General features: G+C 47.8%; 1 long non-coding RNA gene across 1 annotated transcript; it reads right to left on the bottom strand.

The window, feature by feature from the left end:
• Window positions 1-7730: 7730 nt before the first annotated feature.
• On the bottom strand, window positions 7731-19782 carry LOC147917933 (uncharacterized). Its single transcript, XR_015548994.1, has 2 exons — window positions 19662-19782; window positions 7731-8596 (listed from the first exon to the last, which is right to left on the bottom strand). It is a non-coding gene; the product is annotated as an uncharacterized LOC147917933 (long non-coding RNA).
• Window positions 19783-21085: the final 1303 nt, after the last annotated feature.

Genomic DNA, 21085 nt, shown 5'->3' with positions numbered 1-21085 from the left:
AGGGCTGCAGGCTGGGCTGAGCATGAGATGGGCTCTGCAAGGTCCAGGGAGGTCTGTGGCACCGGTACCTGGCACCAGAATTGCCGACCCGGCTCTGTGTGGAGACTGGCTTGGAGTGGATGGACCCCAAAGAGGGTTATCCACTGCAGCAGTTCTGAAACTGCTTGGTCTTGGGATGGATTTACACTCTTAAATTATTGAAGAATAATTCAGAGCTTTTGCTGTTTTGAATTTTATCTATTGATATTTCTTTTATTAAAAATTAAAACAGAAAATTTTAAAACACATTATATACAAGTAGGCATTGCACTAGCTGTCAAAGTGATGATGTCACCACGTGTCATGTAGTCTCTACTGTCATTTTTACTGTAGACTTACAGATAAATGAGAGTGAAAAAATCAAATAACATCTTAATATCATTGTGAAAATAGTTTCGACTCACAGATCCCACTGAAGGCATCTTGAGAACCCCCAGGATGTTTACGCCACACTTTGAGAACCACTGGCTTAGTGAGTCACTGTGGGGCAGGCCTCCAGGGTCCCTGAGCCTGAGATAACACAGTAACACAGATGTGGAAGGACTAAGGAAGTTCTCCTTGCATTTCAGCCTCAGCTTACAAATGGGGTTATTTATGTCTGTCATTTAACTACTCTGATAAATCGAGTTCTGTACTTTCACTGAATAATCATTGATTAGCACGAATATAGTGTCTGGAACTGATAAAACCCAGAGATAAAGAGAAGAGGAGAATGAGGCTCTCTAGAGAAGCCTCCTCAGTGGTCTGCTGGGATGGTGGGAACAGATATATGCCTCATGGACCATTAGATGCCGTCTGACAAGGGCGTACATCACAATGCAGAGGACAGGTGTGCTGGGGTGATGTATGGAATACTGAAGGCGGAGAAGAAGATAGAGAAGAGGATGCCTCCTTGGTTTCTTACCTGGGCTTCTTCCTTGGGTTCTTAAGTGCCACAGGCAAGACCTTCCTTGAGAGCTAATCATATCCAGTGATTATGGAAGTTTGAATTTAATCACATTCAATGTCTTTCCCAATTCTCCTTCTCCACCAGCCACACAATAGCCTCTCTCTTACTTCCATAGAGGTAAAATCAGGTCATAGTCAATTGATAAATATACCTGAAGGGTAATAAATTTCAAGAACAATTGAGGGTAGGTGAAGAAGAGAGAAGATAAGGACTAATTTTACACACAGTAGGATTGAGAAGAGTTGTGGATCTTTCCCCCAAACTCCACCATTTCCCTTTCTTCCAGTTGATTGTAGGCTCCTGGGTCCATTCACTGTACACAGGAACGTCCCTAGTGGTTGATTTCAGATTCTGAAACAGAGAGAGACCAGAGGCAGCTCTGGTTTCTGTTCTAAATTTTGTGATTAATCTCTTCTGCTAGCCCTAAATCCTTCTCATGCTGACTCGGCTTTGTTGGTGTATACAACGTATTTTCTTCACAATTTTCAAAGCTTGGATTCTTTTTTTAAAGATTAACAGGCAGAATTTCTTAAATAACTTTAGGCTAAAACTATTACTAGGTAGGTACGGACCTCCATTCATCCAGTGTCCTGCCCAAACCCCTGACGTGTTTCACCAGCTAGTAAGCAGCAGTATGGAAAAATCAGAGACTCTTGGGCTGTGCCTAGGTAAGGAGCACAAGGTGAGTGCCTTTGTGAGGTGCAGACTAGGATGAGGTCTCCATCTCTTTATTTTTACAGACTGAGCATAACAAACCTTCTCCTGGCCTGCTGACCAGCCCAGGAAGCCTTCCTGGTAATGAGAAGAAAAGGGTGCAGTATCCATCCATGAAGACAGCTGAAGAATGGAAGATTGATAAACTGCCACTGGAAGGTCAATGCATAGGAAAGTTCTAGAATGAGACATCATCCCTGGAGGTGTCACCTCCCCAGGAGGGTTTCTGTGACCAACCAACCTCCACCCACTGGGCTTCCACAGTATGTTGATGAGACTTCTGTCATGTTTCTGTACTTTCCCTCTGTGTCTAAACATCTGTAACCCACCCACCCTGCCCCACACAGACTGTGAGCTCCTCCAGGGCTCTCTGCATCTTCACACCCTGACAGACATACACACACACACACATACACACACACAAACACACACACAGGGCCTGGCCTCTGGTAGATGCTCAAGAACTGTTTAACTAAACTATCTGAACTCCATTTGAGGCTAAAGCTCAGAGCTGGAGGTGGTATTGTTGATGTTGATAGTAATTTCATTTCAAGTACTTGAAAGAGATAGTGCGATTGCACTGGGGGTTAGGAAAGATGCTGAGTCTCAGCCCTGGAATCCTTGTAGAAGGCCTGTTTCCTGGGGATGAGGATTTCAGCAAGTCCTTTCTGCTTGTCTCCTTGCAGACAGCAGGACCTCCCAAAGGACTCAGTACAGCTGAGAAAAGTGTGCCTGCCTCGATGCCCCTTCTATTCCCCATCTCCATCCAGAGGAAGTGGCACCAAGGAGCTGCCAAACAGGAGTTCCCCCTGGGGCTTAGAGCAACAACATCTCTGCAGGTCTGTGAGTACTGCACATACAGCAGAGCCCCTTGAGGCACCACCTGGGCACTATGCTCATGCTGACAGCTGTAGATGAGGAAACCAGAGACCCAGACCACAGACGTGGTTCTGTTAGACTTGGACTAGAACTTAACTTCCTTGGATCCCCTGCTTTGCTCCTCCTGCTGCAACCATCTTGATTTTGTACCCAGGCTAGGGTAACAAAAGCCTGTGGTTTTACTGGCTGTTTCTCTTTTTTTTTTTTTTTTAAAGATTTTATTTATTTATTTTTCCCCCCCAAAGCCCCAGTAGATAGTTTTATGTCATAGCCGCACATCCTTCTAGTTGCTGTATGTTGGACGCGGCCTCAGCATGGCCAGAGAAGCGGTGCATGCCCGGGATCCGAACCCGGGCCGCCAGCATCAGAGGGCGCGCACTTAACCGCTAAGCCACAGGGCCGGCCCTGGCTGTTTCTTCTGATGTTTGATTTTGACTCCTTAATTTTCAAATTGGCATATATTAACTTCCCTGAAGAAACAGAAGTCAGGTTTTAAAGTAACCAGAGATAGCATCGATGGAGAAGAGAAGTAGCCAATAAGTCTAAGGGAAAACACAAAATATCTTCATAATTGGCACAGATCAAAAGACCGAAAACTTTGCATAACACTCTAAAAGTCATCCAGTCCTGCCTCCCACCAAATTAATTATTCTCTATCAATGGACCTTTAAAAGATTACTTGGCGCTTAATTGAACACTTACTGGGCCAGAGAGCTCATTAACTTAGGAAGTGCTGCTAAATTGTGGTAAGAATAGGGCATCAGGGACCTCACCTTTACCTCCTAGCACTTCTATCCACTCACCCTGTTCCATCTCTAGAACATTTGGGAGACCGTCTATGTGAAGGACAGTTGTGAATTATGTGCAGTCTTGTACCCCTCAAACCTTTGTTTCCTCAGACTAAAAATCCCCAACTCAATTTTTCTATTTCTTAGCAGGCACTACTTCTTGGTGCTCCCGAAACTTTTTGCTTTTTCTCTGAGTCATTGCTAGATGAGCATGATCCTCTTAGAGGGCAGAACCCTCTAGGGCTGGGGTGGACGTGGGCAGACATGGAGCATCTAGTGCAACACCAGAGGACTCCCCTTTGTTGAGATCCTGCTCCTTGGAGGCTACAGTGGAGTGGGAGTGAGTGGGAAAAATGGGAAGATCTTAGTCCCTAAGAGTGATTAAGTGGGTAGAGGAGAGGGCCCTTCTCCCATGTGAATACTCAGGATTTAGTTCTTCCACTGTTGTTTCTACAGATCAAAAGTTTATCTCCTGTTTCTTGCAGGTTCTCATCAATTCAGGAACAGGGTCCTGCAGCAGCAGCAACAGTACACAATCCCCTGCCAGCTCCCTCCCAGGTCCCTGAGCCCTGCTCCCCACCCCCCAGCCAGCAGAAGTACACACTCTCCCCATGCTAACAGGAAGACCACCAAAGTGGAAGTGGCTCTTCTGAAGCATTCCATCCTCAAATAGCTGGGCATTTCTGGCATCCTGCCCCTCTCCAGTCCCTTTCTTCCAGCACCAACAGAGAACGCCGCACAGCCCATAAGTTACTTTTCATCTGCTTGAGGAGAAAGTTCTTCACAGACCACTGATTTGACAGCATTTAATCAACAGTCTCCTCTCAGCTCCTCCTCCAGGAAACAGTGAGGATGGGCCAAGGAGGCCAAGTTTTAGGTATCTTTCCTGGATGCCAGATCTGTTCTCCATTCTCTTTTTTGACTTTGCTGTGGTCAGGACCAATCAGTTCTAGGTGCTGCCTCGACGCCCGCTGCTGCCCCCTGCTGGCTCAAGAAGATGATTCAAAGTACAGAATAGTCCTTCCTTAGTTCTCTGTACCCCTGGGTTTCACCATTTTGGGGGACCTTGAATTACAAGATTAAAAATTTTTAAAAATAAAGCTACAATATAAAATTCTTCAGAATTTCTTTACTTTCCAATTGCTCACCCTCAATCAAGACAATGTCATACTTCCTATTAATCACCTCCTCTCCTAAGACAGCTGACTCCTCACTCTGCCCCTGAGCCTGTTCTGGACTTGCTGAGAGGACGTTCCCTCCTTTATGCTCCCTCCAATAAAGCATCTCCGAACATTCCTGACTCTGTTCTCTTGCTGGGCCCAGGAAGGACTGACCTGGGCAGGCAAGAGATCTTTAAGGCAAGTCCTTAAGAGACCCTAGAGACAGTAATGGTCCACTAAAGAGTAAGGTAGGGACGCAGCTAAATTAGGAACACCCCATTGGCCCACAGAGACTCCCCTCATTTTCCCACAGGGAGACCAGATTCTTCCCTCCCAAGTCCCCATTTCCTGAGGAAAGACCCACCAGGCAGGGATGGTGCAAAGTGCTGACATTGGAGCCGCTAGCACCAGGGCTGTAGGGGGTGCTGGGCAGAAGGGAGGCTCTGCAGACTCAGCAGGTGGGAGCTTCAGCTCTGAGCCAGGTCCCTGAAGTGTGAACTGACCCTGCCTGGAGCCTACCCTGCAAGACACGACATGTCAACGAGCAATCCCTTCAGCTATGCCTACGGGATGTCCAAGCCTGAGAAAGGCAAAGAATCCAGGAAGTCCAATGCTACAAGAAGATTTCAGAGAACATGCATGCATTAATGAGGCTCCTCTGATTTCATAAATTAACCTTTGTATCTTCTGGGCATTTCAATTTTTGTCTCTCAATTTCACTGTTAAGCTGTGTCTTGTCTACTCAAATGACAGCTATTTATTGAGCATCTACTGTGTTCACCATGAGCTGGGTGCTGGGGATATAGAGAAAAATAGACCAGGACCTTAGAGAAGTCATTAATTTTCTAGGTGGAGGAACAGACCTGTGTACTGGCCATTACAGGGCAGTCAGTCCAGAGAGTGAAATGGGGGTGCCAAGCATGCATGAGACTGATAAGTGGGAGTGCAGACTTTGTGGAGGAGCCAGAACTAGTGAGACCCTAAAAAGGAGTCTGCAGGGTGAACTGAAGGTTGATCGTCAGAGAAGGACAGAAGGGCATTCCATGCAGAGGGAACAACCCATGAAAGCTAAATTAATCATTATTTCCTACAGTCAACCAGAATCTTATCCCATAACTTACCCCAATAAGTATCAATGGAAGGCCAATGTTTTCTTGACTCTACTCTTAGAACTGGATACTAAACATCCAGTTTAGCGAAATTGGATGTGAGGTGGGAAGACTAAGGAGGAAGCCAATGGTTTTAATGCTTCCGTACAACAGCCAGTTCTCCATCCAAGCCAACACTGGAGTCAAGTGATAAATGGAATTTTGACCTGTGCTTACCCAGTGGTACCAAAATCAATCCTGGGTTTATTCCCCCAGTTCCTGAATGACTAGTTGGGACACCAACAATTGGAAGAATCTCAAATTAGCTCCCTTCCCTTGGATAAGGGCTATTATGGAAGAAAAGGACAAAGCAAGTCACTGGAACTCAACCTCCCCACCTAAATTATAAGCCAAAAACAAAATTTCATGCCTGGAGAGACTGCAGAGATTGGCAAGCCTTCAAATACTTTAAAGACACAGGGATCGCCTTCCCAGTAATGTCTCCATCGAATCCCCAGGTTAGGCCAGGCTAAATGTGTGGCTCTTGGAGACTGACAGTGAATCATCTTGAACCCACTGTCCCAGCTGTGGCCTCTTTGCTGGGGCAAATCAACACAGCCCTGGATCCTGGGATAGCACATTGGAGAGTAGCCTGGTCAGCTACAGATGGATTGGAGAAGAGACCCAAAAGAGCTGGAGAAGCTGAAGTTATGTCTCAACTCTGAACTAGGGTCACAGACATCATGGAAGGATGGGTTGAAGAACCCAAGAGACGATGGAATCTAATGTGTCCCAGATTAGAATCTCTTCAACAAGGCTTTAATCCATCACAAACTGCTGTCTGAACACTTCCTAAGCCAGATGTTCAACTTTGGGTGGGGACTCTGGCACTAGGGGTCACTGTAAATAATCTTTTTATGGTATTGGGCATTTATGGGCCTTCTTGCCCACACTCACCAAATTCTGCCCCAGGAATTGTACAAAACGGTCATGCTCCCTGCAAGGGGTGGCCACCTAGAGCTGTACAGACAGGCTGGGGCTAGACTTTCCTCCACCTGCTCTACCACCTCTTTCTACTGTCACCTGCTGGCCAGACAAGTTCCTTAGGACAAAGACTAAAGTCCTAAGGTTGCAACAATCCATGTCATGACAATTGTTTTAATGTCTTGAAGATCAAAGAAGAGTGAGTTAATAGAATGGAACACTGTGGTTAAAGAAAGTGAACCATGGATGCGTTTATCTGGCAATCTGCTATTCACAGTCAGGACCAGGCTCTGGGAAGATGGTCCTGGCTCTCCCCTGGGGATCAGGAGCACCTTCCTGCATGTGACATCTCCCATTCTCTGTAGCTTGACACAAAGCCCTGATCAATGGCTCTATACCCATATGTTTATCTGCCCTCCCTGAAGATCAATGGGCCACACTAAACAAGCTGGCCTGTCCTTCTTTGTGTCCCCACAGTGAGAACCAGGGCCCAGCACATAGTAGGTACTCAGTAGATGGTTATTGATTATCCAGCAATTTTAGAGAAGAATAGAAATAGATCCACATATAATACACAAGCCCACCTATAAAGTAAGAGGACACAGGCCTCATATTTCTTATCGAAAATCTCAGAATTCTCTCAGGGCTGTGGACTCCTGGCATGATGGAGTGTGTTCCCAGCACAGAGACCTGGATCCATGGTGCCTCCCCGGACAGGCAAGATCAGGCTCACAATTAAGGCTCCAACCACAAAGGCCAGCCTCCCTTGACCTCTGAAGACTCCACTTCCTGCTCAGCTCAGCAACACCCTGATGCTGGCCCTCCAGCACCCATACTCCCCATATTCCCTGCCCTGAGGAAAGGAGGATAGTCTCTGGGGCTATTAACAGACCTGGCGCCAGCTGCCAGGCAATGTGGACCCAGACTGAGAGTGCAGATGGGGATCTGGATGCCGTAGTTCCAGAAAAGCCCTGCATCTCCTTCCTGTGGCTTCTTGGTCACCCCCTGGTGGACTTTTCAAGCACCCACACACTCCCTTGTTCTGTTTCCAGGCCCAGGACCCTCCTCTCCCACCACCACCTTCTCCCCTTCCCTTCCCAGCACAGCCAGTGAGCAGAGTCTGACCCACTCAGGAACAACTGAATTTATTGAAGGAAGTAGGAAGAAGGAAGCATCACAGGATTGGGAGTGTCCAAGCTCAGGGACAGAGGGAGAGTTAGCTGTCTCTGAAGATGAAGTGAGCAGGGAGGTGATAAGACACAGAAGACCTCATTGCCATAACTGAAGAGTGTGGGAAGAGGGAACTGGAGGGAATTTTCCATTTATTTAAATCAGTTACTGAAAAGATATTGGCTTCTCAAAACCTCAAAAAATTTGGAGGAGAGCAGGAGGAAGAGGCAAAGGACACTTCCATCATTCTGATGATCTTCTCAGGCCAACAGAGGCAGCAGAGGTGCGGAGGTAGCAGCTAAAGGAATGGGCCTGCCTTGGCCACAGCGAATATACATGTATGGCTCCAGGGAAGGCCTTGATAACATGGCACTTCAGTCCAATTCCTGTTGGATTCTAGATGTTGAAGCTGAGAGGAATCAGTTGAACAATTGCTGGAAAACCTGTGAACGCAGCTGTCATTCTCCTTTGAGTCAGTTGAGAGGTAGATTCTCCTGGGGCTGTGTGGTGTTCCCTGTGGTTTCTGGAAAGAAGGAGTCTGGGGTAGGCAGAGAGAGGATACAGCAGCTTCATACCCAAGATTAGGGTGTGGTGGCTTCAGAGGTGTCACTTCTGCTTTGGTGTGTACTCCTGCTGACACGGGGGATGCTGCACAGGGGGACATTTCTGCTGGCTGGACGGTGGAGGGCAGGGCTCGGGCCCCTTGGGAGGGCAAGGCTCAGGCACCCTGGGAGGGCAGGGCACTGTGACCTGGGGAGGGGGCTGACAGGGGACTTTGCATTGTTGCTGCTGTTGATAGGACATCTTTCCCGGATTGGTGAAAGCCTGCAAGAAACAGGAGACAAACACTTTTAGCTGGGAGAAGAAAGTACACAAGTTCTCCCACGGATGACCTCTATCGCTTCCTATTCTTGTCTACCTCTCAGAGACCCAGGCCTTCCCACCTTGTTTACTGCCATGGTAGCCAGTCCCGGGGGGGCCTCCACTGATCACAGCTGACAACAACATATCCACCCTATGGTTGCCCAAGATAAGCCTGATGCAGAGAACTGGGGTCCTTCCCAGGCTCTGTCCAGAAGAAGGGTCCAGTCATGGAAAGGGCAATAGGAATGGCCTGGAACCAAAATATTGTGCCAGGAAAGAAAGCATCAAGAAGCTGGGGTTGTTCATCCTGGGAAAGAACAGGTTTGAGAGGCAATAATACAGCCTGCATTCACCCCAAGGGCTGCTCCTCATGGAGAACAAGACCCATCTGTGGGTCTGCAGGGGGCATAGCCACATGGGGTGGGGGGTGGAGGGGTCAGGAAAGAGGCCCCTCCCACCCTGGACTGGCCCAAGGCTGGAGCACCTATGCAAGGGCTGTACCCCAGGCCCTGTTGATGCAGTGATTCTGATTCAGTGGGGCTTGCAGCGTGCCGTGCAAATTCTCCTGTCACTGGGTCTGTAAGTCTGTAATTGATGGAGGCATTTCTCTTCCTCTGCTCTATCTAGTCTTCCAACCGTACTCTCCAAACTGAATCCTGGTGACTCCTGACGGGGGTGTATATGTGCCCATGCTCATGGGCCAAATAAAGAGTCAGAAACAAAGAGCAAAGACAATCATCTATAGAAAATCTCAGCTACTATTTGTCCAAGAATCAGAATACAACTCGTCTTTCAGCTCATTCATGTATCTGATGGCATGTCGTGCTTGGGACAGGGGCAAGAAGCTCTACCAAAAGAAATAATCACAGCAATCAAGAAAAAGGCGCATGGAAAGGGAGCTATGAAAGAGAAACCCCAGGGCCAGTCTTACCACAAACCACCCATGTGACGCAGGATGTGGCTCTACTCCCCTAGAACTTTCATCACATTGAAAACCAGGATCTCACATTCCATCCCTCACCGGGGTTTGCTCACCCCACCTCCCATTTAAAAATTCTCTTTCTTTCTGTAACTGTTTTCCTGATGGTGCTCTAGGTATTCTCTTCTCTCTCTCCCTCTCTCTCTTTCTCACTCTTTCTCTACATCCTACACATCTATAAATTCTCTTCATATGTTGTACACTTTAAACTTAGGTAGTGTTGCATGTCAATTATGTTTCAATAAAATTAAAAAATAAATTTACTCCTTGCAGCAAATCCTAATTAATTAATTGATTAATTAAAATAGCTTTAACAATGAAAAGAAATACAATAAATTCTCCTCATTACCAAAAACTGGATGCCAACCCATAGGCCACTGCTGGGCCTCACCCCAGAGGAGCAGAGCTCTCTCACTCACCTGCCTCCTGCTGCTCCAGAACTCAGGATCCAAGTAGCACCAATAGGCCACACCAGGGCCCTTTTATCCTGGATGCAGCAGGACAAGGAGGAAACAGGGGATTTCCCAACAGATTTCTTGTTCTCAGGTACCTCTCTCTTCCTGAAAACAGTTGTCAGACTCCTGCGTTGCACTAAAAACTCCAGTTTGGCAGCTGCCTGATGACTAACCACATTTTCAAGCACTCTGGAAGGATTTCCTCTAGGGTGTGACAGGATTAGACTCAGATCATCAGCCTTTGGGGGGATGGCATGGGAGAGATGAGGACAAGAGTCCTGGGTCCTGATTCCCAGGGAACAGGCCATCTTTAAAGGTCTTAGGGCTGGGTTTTAGCACTATTTTTATCATCACCCATTCCTCTCTCTCTCTGTCTCTCTCTGTCTCTCTCTCACAGACACACACGCACATACACATATAGGTATTTTTCTGCAGGGACATGAGGAGATCATCAACATCAACACACACCATCTCAACCTCTGACATTTGGGGTCAGGCTATGTTCAGGTCATTTAGTCATTGAATAACCACTGAAGACCTCTCAGGCCTCAGGCCCCAGGCTAGCAGGGAAAACACGGTGATAAACACAGAGACCCAACCAAGATCTGGACGCTCACAGTCTTGTGAGAGAGTCAGACGGTGGACACCCAGTTACAGGGCAGGGTGACAGGACAGGAATTTGATCAACGTACTGTGGGTGCTATGGGGTCCCAAGTTTGGAGAGTTAGCTGGGGGTCAGGGAACAGGTCAAGGAGTTCCTTCTAAAGTATGTCTATCGTCAAGGGATGGTGAAGGTGGAATATCTCCCATTCCAGTGCTGTCCTGTTCCAGGAACAGCCTTGACCCTCCACCAGAGTCCTCCAAGAATTGAACGACCGTCCTTCTGACTCTCCTTCAGAAAGGGCTCCAAGTTGATCAGGGGAGGGATACCTTCTCCTGCTTGTTCTAAGAAGAGAAACTAACACTCCTCACTGTGCTCCTCATAAAGGCACACCCCTCTTCTGTGTGTCCCACAGAGCTGTTCATCTCAGCTGCTCTTCCCATGAGTACAGTAGTCTAGAAGCTGTGGTGCCACTCTCCCCAAGCATGGAATTCTCATCAAGGCTCTGTGGAGCAAGCTCAAACCAGTGTGCGAAAAAACACCAGAATTCTCATATCCAAGCCATTCCTCCCTCAATCAGATGTTTTCCTCAGACTCAGAGACCTCAGGGGAAAATACCATCGTGTTTCATGGGACAGGGAATCCAGATCTCCAAGGAGCTTCCTAAAGCACAAAGCACCCCATCAGGAATGGGGCGCAGCCTGCCACATCCCATGGATCCTGTCCACTGCAACTGCAGCTCCGTCCTCCACATCTCCTCAGGACTGTGTCTGGGGTACACAATTAGACTTAGTAAAAAGTACCACTGAAACAAAAGAAGTGATTGCTCTCTTTCTTTCTCTCTCTCCTTCCCTTTCTCCCTTCCTCCTCTCCTTTCTTCTCCTTCTTCTCCTTCTCCTCCTCCTCCTTCTTCTTCTTCTTCCTGTTCTTCTTTCTGTTCTTCTTCCTCTTCCTCCTCTTTCTCCTCCTCCTCTCCTTCTTTTCCTCTTCTCTTTCTTCTATTTCTTCTCCTTCTTCTCCTTCTCCTTCTCTCTCTCTCTCTCTCTCTCTCTCTCTCTCATCATTCTCAGGCTGGAGGATCAGGAACCCTCCCAGGGCTCATGCAGAGTGCCACCTCCCTACCTAGTTTTCCAGGCTGTTCTAGGCCTCAGAGATTTTAAGTCATGAAGAAAGGACCAATGTTCATTTTTACCAGCGTCAGTCAGGAATATGTTGAGTCACTCCACAAATATTTAGTAATTATTTAAATATTTATTAAGGGAAAAAGGCAATGGTGCTGTTGGGCGACCCCCACAGGGATTACGTTGTGGCCTCATGTCCTCCTCAGGATCCTTCCAGAGACCTCACACCTGGTCTCTACAGGTTCTCATTCACCCTTAAAGTGACATGGTGACATACCCCCACTCTAAGCTGCACTCTGGGCCTCTTAGACCTCAATTTGGGTTTTGGTTTCGAGGAAGCCAGTAGGAATGACAGCTCCACATATGGCTGAGTTTGTCCTGAACTGGCTCAGGGACAGAGGGAGGAACTCGCCTTCTCACTTGTGGGGAGGTGATGCTGGAAGATGTTAAGGAGGAGAACTCTGGACCAGCAATGAAGATTTTGTTAGTGGGCAGTATGAAAACCTTGAAGAGGTTTTATGTAACTAAAGTCCTATGCTTTAATTCCACAATCAATTTTGCTCCTCAGGTCTATAATATAGAAAGCGGAGAGCTAGGGAATGAGGTCTCTTTTTAATAAATTTCTCTGGGCACCAGAGGCACAAGCTGGTGAGCCCAGTGAGCTGGTGAGCCCAGTGGGCAGCAAATGGCCCATGTGCACACACCTGCTAGTGGGGAGTAGCTCTGTCAGGTGCAGCTCAAGGGCAAGGTCAGGTGAGTGCATGAAGAGACAGGTGTGGGCTCACTGCTTGGTTCAGGAAACCACCTGGTTTGACTCAAGTGCCAGAAACCACTTGGTGACTTGGGAATTCAGTTTCAGAAACCTGCTCCCATTAAACAGAGGCTCTCAAGTGTCTGCTTCTGTCTACACACTGTCTGTTTGGTTCATTCGGTCTGTCTCACCTTCACATCCTCTCACTCTTGTTCTTTCTCAATTTCTGTATTAGTCTCTGGTTATGGTCAGCACCACCACCCATTTCTCCTTGTCCTCTCCTCTCTCCTCCCTCTATCTCTCTCCCTTTCCTTCTTATGCTGGGCAATGAGGAACCTTCCTCAGCCATCCCCAACCATAGGCAGAGCACCATCTCCCTCCCACTATCTCCAGGCTGTTCCAGGCCTCAGAGATTTTAGGTCTCATGAAGAGAGGACCAATGCTCGTTTTTACCAGTTTTCAGTTTCACCAGGAGTAAGTCAGCAGTCAGTCTGCAAATATTGAGTAAGTCTCCACTGTGTGCCAGTTACTGCTCCAGGCCCTGCAATACACAGACAGAGTCCCTGCCCTGAAGACACTTATATTTCAAAGCAGAAGGCAGGATATAAACATGTGATATGCAAAGAATGAATAATGTAATGTTAAGAGGTCTCCCATTATTTCCTGGTTGCAGAATATTACCCTCCAGCACATGAAAACACTGATGAAATCTGGCTATGCACCAAAAACCCGAGTTTGACAGTCTGCATTGCTAACAACATTTGCATTGCCCTTGGAAAGTCCTTCTGCAGCACCCCTGGGGTCTTCAGGGCAGTTGGACAAGTGTGAAGAGACAGAAAAAATGGGGTCTCCTGACAGTTTGGGCCTCCTGGGCTGAACTAAGACCCTTTCTGTTCCCCTACCCTCTTCTCCAAGGGTTTTAAACAGAAGAAAAGAGCTTACAGAGACCTGAACCACTGCACCCATGACTCTGACAGTAGGTATCAGGTGTTCCTTTGGGCCACTTTGGATGCAGTCATGATGTGCCCACAAGGTGGCAGGCCGTGGACCAGGAGTGAGGACAAGGGTGTGCCAGAAACACATCTCTGCCCTAGAACTCACAGGCCAGAAGGGAGGACATGTACATAAATAGACAATAAGATGAGATATATATGAATAGCGAAATTATGCTCAGGGCACTATGGAAGCACAGAGCCCAGTCTGGGGCAAGGGGCTGCTCCTGGGGGAGATTTGCCCTGATGCGAGGATGAAAGGATGAACATGCTGAGACAGCAGTCATGGCCTCCTGACATAACACTGCCCCTACCTATGCTATTCTCTCAGTGGAATAACCCCCTTCAGAGCTGGCCCGTCCTCCAGAGCCAGCCACTCCCCTTCCCAGAGCTCCACATGCCCCTCACCTTCTCCATTGTCATCCTCGGGGTGACTTGCCCCTTTAACCTCTCTTCCTGCAAGTCTCCCTGGCTGGTCCAAGGAGCTGGGATGACTCCTCTCACGTCTACACGGGCATGGAGTAAAATGCAAGACCAACCTTTCCCACTGTGCCTTATAAGGCTTTATAACTTCTGTCGTGTGTGCTGGGGACAGTTCCTCTCCTGTGCTCCTTTTCTCAGAACAGTACAGAGATCTGAGCCCTGGGGCCCACCAATTCATGGTTGCTGGCTCAGAGCATCTCTCTGAGCTGTGAAGACATCACAGATGTGCAGAAGAAAGGCTAAAAGGACAGTGCTTGCTTGCCCTGAGCAACATCTCAAACCAAAAGTGAATCAGAAACTCTGAACTCCCAAGCTCCGTAAATAGCTCTTAATCACTGAAAATTGGAACGAAAGTCTAAACCATTACTCTGAAATGGAAGATCAAAATCTGGGATTAATGATAAGTGTCATAGAGAGAAGCAACAGCAGCTTATATCTGTATTTTTCTATGTTGTCAGATCATGAAACCAAAGATTAGACCTCTTCCTGGACCTAAGAGCCCCCAGATGCTGGTGTTTGGGCAGTGTCTTGAGGGAAAAGACAGACAGGGCAGAACACTGAATCACTTCCAAAACCATGTCCAAAAATTATGAATTTTCTTCAAGGGTCTTTAACTCCCACCATCTATCACACAGGCCTTGCCCTGTGATTGGGTTTGATGGTAACAGTGTGTGTGTATACACATGTGTGCGTGTGTGTGAGAGTATGTGTGAGAGTGTGTGTGAGTGTATGTGTGTGTGTTTCTCAAGTGATTCGTTGGATTGAGGATTGCCTGATTTCACCTGCTGTGATGGCTAATTTTTGTGTCTACTTTTGGCTGGGCCACGGTACCCAGATATTTAGTCAAACATTATTCTAGATGTTTCTGAGAAGGTATTTTTTAGGTGAGATTAATATTTAAATCAGTAGTCTTTGAGTAAAACAGATCATCATCCATAATGTGGGTGGGGCTCGTCCTGTCAGTGGAAGGCTTGAATAGAAAAAAGACTGACCTCTCCCAAAAGAATTCTATGAGCAGATTGCCTTTGGACTTGAACTGCAACTATTCCTAGGTCTCCAGCCTGTCTGCCTACTCTGCAGATTTTGGACTTGCCAAGCCTCCACAATTACATGAGCCAATTCCTTAAAAAATACATATGCACATCCTGTTGGTTCTGTTTCTCTGGAGACTCCTGATTAATACTCCTGCTTAAAATACAAGGTGGGGAGGCAGGTGTTTGACAAGGGATTTAAAGGGAATCTTGGTCATGGCACAAAAGAAGAAGCATGGAGGATGGACTATTGAGAGAAATTGGAGGATATGGCCCAGCCTCCAGGAGTCCAACCCCATGAGGACCCTTCACCTTGGGTTTCCACACTCAAGTGAACTGCCCTGTTGAAACCTGAGGAGATGGCCATGGACTGATACACACGTGAAACATCCATCTCATCCTGGGCTGTCCTTTCTGTGGAGGAGGAAATGCCATTACTCACTGGGTAGTGCCGAAGTAGAGTTTCCTGCTCAGAAAAGGAGTTTGGCAAGTGTTTTTAGGAACTGGAGAGCTAGACCTGGAACCAGGAAGTCAGGGGGGAATCCTGGGAGTTCGCCCAGCCTGGCTGAATCCACAATAAAAGGGCCAGGTGTGAGCCTCCTCAGCACACTTGGATCCATCCTCCCAGGACAGGTGCACTTGGAGAGGAGGTGAGTGAAATGGCTTAGCTGGCTGGGGAGAGCGGCTGGGGATCCCAGGCCCCTCTGGGGCTGAAGACAGGGGATGCTGAACGTGGACTTTGACTCTGGTTTTTCATTGCGTTTGGTGGGAACTGGAAGGGTTAGTATTGATAAAGATGAGTGAGTTAGTGGAAAGACCTTCATGCCTCTCATGAATGGAACTTGTAGATGATTTTCTTTAAGAAATTTTGGGACAGTTCACTGAAATGCAATACATTTCAGGTGAGAAAAATGCATGCTATAAATCCAAAGTCCCAGAGGTAATATGTGGAAACTCAAGACAAACTAGACAGTGGTTGTCTCCATTTTAACTCCAGGGATCCTTCATTTTCCTCAGTTTGGATGAAATCATAGGCTAAACAAGAAAGTGGGCTTGGGTAGAACCACTAAGTTAAAAAAAAAATAAGATTTTGTGCTAATATTCCTATATTCCAGAATTGGGGATGTTTAGCGGTGAGAGGGCCTTTGCTTACTGCTTGCTTGATGTGGACACTGAAGTGGGGGGGTTATAATACCCTCTCATAAATCATTACCGAGTGAGCTAAGCAGAGGAGGATGTGGGGAATGGGGTAACAGGGAAGAGAGGAAGGGTTAGAGATTGGCCACAGAGCGGGCATGTGAGCAGGAAGAATGCCCGTCCTGAGACATGAAGGACAAGATCCTTCATGTTGTCCGAGGTCAGAGACTACCTCCTTGGGAGGAGCCCTGGAGAGACAGAGAGCAGCCTCCCTCCTCAGCAAAATGAGGCTGAAAGCATCTAGATGAAGGGTGTGTGGGCCTCTGAAGGTGGCTGAGGAGGGTGAATCAGAGTGGGGGAGCCTTCCTCTGTCATCAACCCCGTGGAGGATGTTTCTGATCATGTCTAACATGGATTGCTCTGCTGGCTCTGCTGGAAATTTCCACACATGCACCTCTCAGGTGTTGACAGGAAGCTCTCTTGTCCCACTTCTCCCCTACTCTTTTCTATTCCAGGCCAAGCAGGACCCTTTATTCCCCCTACACACACCATAATACAATTTCTGGGGTTTTTCTCCTTGTCTTCTTCTCTTGGACTAGCAGTGGAGCACTCACTGGGTACCTGCCTCTTTATCAAATTTATCTCTATAATTCCTACAACAATCTTAGGATGTGGTCACTATTACCCCCATTTCAAGGGGAAGCCTGAGGAAAAGCAAAGGGAGCTGGTTTGCTCATTTTCACACAGCTATTAGGTGACAACAAAGGAGTCAACAGCCAAGTCTCTCTGACCTAAGCTCGTCATCTCCACACCTGGCTATGCCAATGCTGGACCTGCTGGTCCCCTTCTCCTGAAGAGGGCACTGCCTAGATGTCAGAGCCCAGGGTGTGCCACACAGCCCTGGAGTGGTCACCTCAGGGCGGAGAGAGGGGCTGGTGACAGAAAAACCTTCCTACAGTCCCAAAGTTTTTCCTTATTTGGCAGCTACCAGTGGCAGGTCCTATGACATGGCAGATGTGCCAGAAAGTCTGATGGAAGGTTGTCCTGAGGGTGATGGTAGGGCTGTGATAGTTTAGTGGAGAAAGTACCAACCACAACATAAAAAGTATCTCCTGTTTCTTACAGATTCTCTTCAACCAAGAAAGATGTCTTATCAGCAGCAGCAACAATGCAAACTCCCCTGCCAGCCCCCTCCCCAGGTCCCTGTGCCCTGCCCTCCCCAGGTCACTGTGCCCTGCCCCCCCCAGGTCCCTGTGCCCTGCCCTCCAAAAGGACCTGAGCCCTGCCTTCCACCCCCTAGCCAGCAGAAGTGCCCCCCTGTGCAACGTCCCCCATGCCAGCAGGAATACCTGCCAAAGCAGAAGTGATTCATTTGAAGCCACCCTCCCCAACCTGCACCTGAAGCAACTGGATTCTCTTCCCTCTCGCCATAGACTCTATTTTCATCCGATAACATGAACCACATTCGGCCCCAGAAGAGACTACTTCCCCAAACTCAAGATGAATCATGAAACCTCCACAGTTAATCCATCAGCCTCTCATCTCTCCCAGACAGACAGCAGAGGTTGGACTGATGTGACACGTGCTCAGGTGCTCCTTGGAGCATGGACAGGGGTGTGCTTCTCTAGCTACCATCACTTGTAGTGGGCAAAACAAGGCCATTCTTCCACTGCTGCACCTCTACCCACAGTGCTGTTGGTCTATCTCTGACAACTTCTACCTCTGGAGCCTGAAGACGAATGCCATAAAGGAAAGAAAACATTAGGTTTTCTTCAGATTACATAAAGAAAAACAGAATTCTCCTAAATGATCTTAAAATTTGTATGAGAAACCTCTCTCCTCTCCTCCATGCATGCAAAAGTTGTTGAAGCCACTTGCCTTCCCTACCCCTTAACACTCCCACACCCATCTCTTACTACTAATTGGACCCTTCCCAGAACTGATGCTAGCTCTGCGCCCTCCCCCAATCCTGCTGGAATCATACCCAGTTCCTCTGTTTGATCCATTAAAAATATTACCACTGAGCAACTTTGGTTTTTGTTGAGTTAATGCCCAGACCATTGTGGGTGTCAATGGGTGGGTTTTGGGGGCTGGGGAATGGCAGGAGTTATAGGAAAGGGACTAATGGCTTATCCAAGGAAACAGGACATAGATAAGTGAATTAGAACTCTTTCCGTCTGGGGCCCCCCTTCCTCAGGCTCCAAACCCAACTGACTATTCCCCAAAATGAGCTGTACCCTCAGCTCCTCAGCCTTCCTTCCAGAGGAAAGACACACCAGAGAGAGAAGGTGAGCTCATTGGTGAGGGAGCTATTGAATGTCCCCAAGGAGACTCAGGGTCTGCAGGACCCCAAGGAGAAGGGAGAGTAAATATTTCCTTTGAATTGTATTCAGATTATTACACCACACTTCAGCTACAATGCCAAATGAACAGACAGACTCAAAACAGCATGTGACCTCTATTGTGTACAGTTATAAGATAGGTATTTGTAATTCAAAGACCAAAGCCCACTCCTACGCTAGATATTCTAAGAGCCATTCTAATGTAAGGAATGGGAATTCTAATACAAGGAATGGCTAAAACAAAAGAGACAAAATAATTTCAAAACTCCCCCTGAACATTGAGGGGTGGGTGCCCTCAATGAGTGATGCTTAGGTAACAGCTCTGTTCCTAACTAAATTTTTAGGGAGATACAAACATAAGGCACAAAACTTTGTAGAGCAGACAGGCAAATCTAACAACCGTCAGAACTCTAAGTTGTGTATATTTGTGATGGATATGACCGTGTGGTGGGAAAAATAACAGCCTCCAAAGATGTCCACATTCTAATGCCTGGGATTTGTGGATATGTTACCGTACGTGGTAAAATGTACTTTGTGGATGGGATTAAGTTAGAGATCTTGAGATGGGGAGAGTGTCCTGGATTATCTAGGGCCCAATGTACTCACAAGGGTCCTTATAAGAGGGAGGCAGGAGAGAGAAGTCAAGATGGCGGCATAGGCAGACTCTGAACTCACCTCCCACAGCGGACACAGCCAATTTACAACTACTCATGGAAAAATTACCCCTGAGACAGAACTGAAAACTGGATAAAAGGAACTTCTGCAACAACAGACAATCCTAACTGAGGTAGAAGAGGCAGAAACTCCCTTCTGGAGAGGAAAAACGCCGCCTTCACAAGCCGCAGTGCCTCACAGAGCAGCCCAAAAGTACGCAGCCCTCCCTGGAGGCGCGGGGCCATGAGCTGGGAGCGCCACCGCTGTGGGCATTTTGTGGACCCAGCACAATCCAGATGAGTGGCATAATATCTGACTTTGCCTGCTATTAAAACATTGGGGAGTACCCCCAGAAAAGCTGGTTCACAAAGACATTAAAACCGGCTCTTAAAGGGCCCACGTGCAAACTCACCTGGTTCAGAAAGCAAGCTAAAATCACCAGAAAGAAAGGTACACAGTGCTTTGGTGAAAAAGACTTACCTAACAGGCCCTCTGTGCATCTCGGTGAGAGGCGAGACCTCTCCAGGGACTGGGACGTTGGCGGTGGCCATTGTTGTGGCCTGGTGTGGGTGTGCTGACACAGACGCCATTGGAGTTCTCCCTGGGGCCAGCTAGCCCAGGGTCTGCCCCACCCGCTAGAGCACTGATTTAATCCATCTCAGCCAGGGCAGGCAGCCCACCCTAGAGACTGGCCCCACCCAACAACAAGCCCTCAGGCAACTTGTGGGCCTGCATAGATTGGTGACTGGATTCTCTGCAGCCTGGCAACTGAGCTGACTTCAGTGGGGCAGAGTGTGCACAAGGAGCGGGTGGAGAGTGTGGGGCAGTGGTGGAGTGTGTGGGGCTCTCGCCGTGGGGAGACTGGGTCTGCTTTGGGAGGTCAGGGCACACACACAGGGCAGGACCGTGTTGACTGTGTGTGTGCACCTGTGGGTGGCAGGGCTTGTCAGCTGCAGAAGACTTGTGCTTCTCAAAGACCCACATAGGGGGTTTGCCCCACCTTCCAAAGCCTGAAACAATTGGGTGCTCCTGTGCCTGAGGCCAGCCCCACCCAGCTGCAATCCTCAGAGAACTGACAAGAGATCTAAAGGCTGGAGGCTTATAGCAATTGTAAGGCCCTGAGCCTAATAACCTGCCACGCTGGGGGCCTACTCACTTAAAAGAAATACTGCAACACAAATGTGGTATTAGAACTTGCAGCCAACTGTGCTGGGGCTCCCCACACCTGATAAAGAGACTGAAGGGCCCACAACAACTACAAGCAGCTGAGCATTACAACAGCTGGCCAGGAGCATAACTCAGCCTCCCTGGGCGCCTACAGGGAGAACAAACACGCCACAACAGAAGGACACACATAGCCCACATAAGGGTCACCCCTGGAACATTGAGAACTGAAGGAAGCACACTGCAGGCCTCCTAAGCCATCACTTATATAAGGTCACCTATCCAAGAGCAGGAGACGTAGCTGACCTACCTAATACGTAGTCACAAGCACAGGGAAAGAGGCAAAATGAGGAGGCAAAGGAATACATTCCAAGTAAGGGAACAGGACAAAACCCCAGAAAAGGAGCTAAGTGAAACAGAAATGAGCAACCTACCCGACAGAGAGTTCAAACTAAGAGTGTTAAGGATGCTCACTGATGTGGGGAGAAGAATAGACGAACTCAGTGAGAATGTCAACAAAGAAATGGAAGATATAAAAAAGAACCAATCAGAAATGTAGAATACAATACTGGAAATGAAAAATTCACTAGAGAGACTCAAAAGCAGAGTAGAGAATACAGAAGAATGAATCTGTGAGCTGGACGAAAGACAAGAAGAAATTACCCAAGCTGAACAGATAAAAGAGAAAAGAATTAAAAAGAGTGAGGACAGTCTAAGGGATCTCTGGGACAACATCAAGT

Source organism: Ceratotherium simum, chromosome 2 (assembly GCF_057802395.1).
Source record: "Ceratotherium simum simum isolate JZ-2026a chromosome 2, ASM5780239v1, whole genome shotgun sequence".
Classification (NCBI taxonomy): Eukaryota; Metazoa; Chordata; class Mammalia; order Perissodactyla; family Rhinocerotidae; genus Ceratotherium; species Ceratotherium simum.
The sequence above is the reverse complement of the archived record's forward strand: the minus strand, read 5'-3'. Positions and strand labels throughout refer to the sequence as shown.